The 2,458-nt window shown below is 41.0% G+C and overlaps 1 long non-coding RNA gene across 1 annotated transcript; it reads right to left on the reverse strand.

Moving 5' to 3' along the window:
* Positions 1-470: 470 nt before the first annotated feature.
* On the reverse strand, positions 471-879 carry LOC140269368 (uncharacterized). The gene is made up of 3 exons (XR_011907612.1): positions 802-879; positions 638-718; positions 471-553 (listed from the first exon to the last, which is right to left on the reverse strand). It is a non-coding gene; the product is annotated as an uncharacterized lncRNA (long non-coding RNA).
* Between the last annotated feature and the right edge of the window lie 1,579 nt (positions 880-2,458).

Raw genomic sequence — 2,458 nt, forward strand, 5'->3', positions numbered from 1 at the left:
ATCCCAGAGGAGGAGGACAGAAAGTAATGTTCAGACATACTGACAGTTTAAATGTGTTTATTTAGCAACAACAGCTCATTATAATTCAGTCAGTTTTGATAAACTTTAACATGTCACAGTCTATAATAGGGGTCCCTGTGTAGAGAAATATCTGTAAGCATTCACCATCACAGTAAGAGGAAGACATGAGGACATTAAACCCAACAACATTCAAATCTTACCTCTGTCCTATGGTGATAGAAACTCCAGTCTTCATCGGAGTCCTCGGTCACATCTGTGTTTGCTCAAGGTTGTTTGGGTCACTGCAGCTGATGGGAGTCCTTCTCTGCTTCATAAGACAAAAAGAGAGGAAACCAAATGTTGAGTTTCATGTAGATAAATTTTCTTGTTTTTGATTCATCACAAAAAATATCCAAAGTACAATCAATGTATTGAGGAAAGATAAAAACACTCACCTTTTTTCATAGTTCTTCTCCTTGGACACGTCACGATGCAGTTTGAATCCTCCTGTGGAAGGGCAGGTGTTCGGTTCAGCAGGACCTCAGATGGAAAGCTGGACACACAATCATTAACAGCATTAATCATAAACAGACACCCTTACTGTATGTGAGCTGTGAGGGGAAGTGTCAGTACTTACTTTAGACCTTTTTGTCTGTCTCTGCAGCATCTGCATGATGACTGTAGTCTGGATTCATGCTGGTTGCTCATGTTTTAAAAGCTGGAGACAACAATCATGAAATTAGCACCAAGCACACATGATGAAAAGCACTGAAACTGTCTTCATACATGTAGAAGTCTCACCTGTAAGTGCAGCGTTACATCTAATGAGGTCCTGCTTCTCCAACCGAAGATGCTGCATCAGTGTTTTCTGGGGGGGGGGGGGTGTTTGGTTTCTCTGACAGAAGAAAAACAAAAGCATGATAACTTCTAATGAATAAATGGAACAATCTGGTGATGTTATGAGTTAAGGATTCACGTTAAACAGAGTGAAGTGTGAGGTGTAACTCTGCACCTTTGACTCCAACATTTACCTCAGTTTCATCTTTTTCTCTGTCTGACTGAAGCTTCTCCGTCTCTGTCCTGTCTGCCTTCTCTGAGCTTGTCATCACTGGTGGTGTAGCTCTCCGACTGAACAAACTCATGATACTCTTCTCACAAAAACATGGTCAAGGATGATAAACTAATTGTCAAAGCATCACCGTGCCAGCACGGTACAGCAATCAGGAGGAATCACACTCTACTAGTTAAGCCATGATCCTCAAAGTTCATATTTCACTGATTGGAAGATATGTACAATAATTAACATAATTGCCAACTGTCAAATAAAATACCATGATTATAATTCAAAAGTGCTCATGACTTGAGAATATATAGACGAATAAATAGATGAATAAATAGACATAAAAATGGATAAATAAGCTAAATGAGCACTGAACACAAGCCATATTCTGTTCAAATCACAATGCATTCACATTCTGACTCATTCGACACCAGCACATAGCTTTTGCCGTCGAGCGCGTTCAAGTTCAGGCTGCGGGCTAACAATGTAGCATGCTAAGCTAAGGCAGGCACACAGAAACATCGGCGGAAGGAAAATTAGCAAATACGTTGTCTTTATTTAACTCGAAGACGTCATATTTCCGCCACGATCAACGACAGATAATGTTCAATATAACTGGTCAACACAAGCCTTATACTGAAATAAACTCATTAAATTCATATTCCAACAAGTTTAATTTGAACAAGCTTTTGCCGTCGAGCGCGTTCAAGTTCAGGCTGCGGGCTAACAATGTAGCATGCTAAGCTAAGGCAGGCACACAGAAACATCGGCGGAAGGAAAATTAGCAAATACCTCGTCTTTATTTAACTGGGAGACGGTCATATTTCCGCCACGATCAACGACAGATAATGTTCAATATAACCACAACGTAAATTCATAGCTTTCACAGCATTCCACGCCAGACAGCGGGCTAATAGTGTAGCATGCTAAACAAAGCAGTCACACCGAAACATCGGCGGAAGGAAAATTAGCAAATACCTCGTCTTTATTTAACTGGGAGACGGTCATATTTCCGCCACGATCAACGACAGATAATGTTCAATATAACCACAACGTAAATTCATAGCTTTCACAGCATTCCACGCCAGACAGCGGGCTAATAGTGTAGCATGCTAAACAAAGCAGTCACACCGAAACATCGGCGGAAGGAAAATTAGCAAATACCTCGTCTTTATTTAACTGGGAGACGGTCGTATTTCCGCCACGATCAACGACAGATAATATTCAATATAACCACAACGTAAATTCATAGCTTTCACAGCATTCCACGCCAGACAGCGGGCTAATAGCGTAGCATGCTAAACAAGGCAGTCACACCGAAACATCGGCGGAAGGAAAATTAGCAAATACCTCGTCTTTATTTAACTCGAAGACGGTCGTATTTCCGCCACGATCAAC

This window comes from Leuresthes tenuis, unplaced genomic scaffold (genome assembly GCF_036924035.1).
Source record: "Leuresthes tenuis unplaced genomic scaffold, fLeuTen1.0.hap1 SCAF_14, whole genome shotgun sequence".
Taxonomy (NCBI): Eukaryota; Metazoa; Chordata; class Actinopteri; order Atheriniformes; family Atherinopsidae; genus Leuresthes; species Leuresthes tenuis.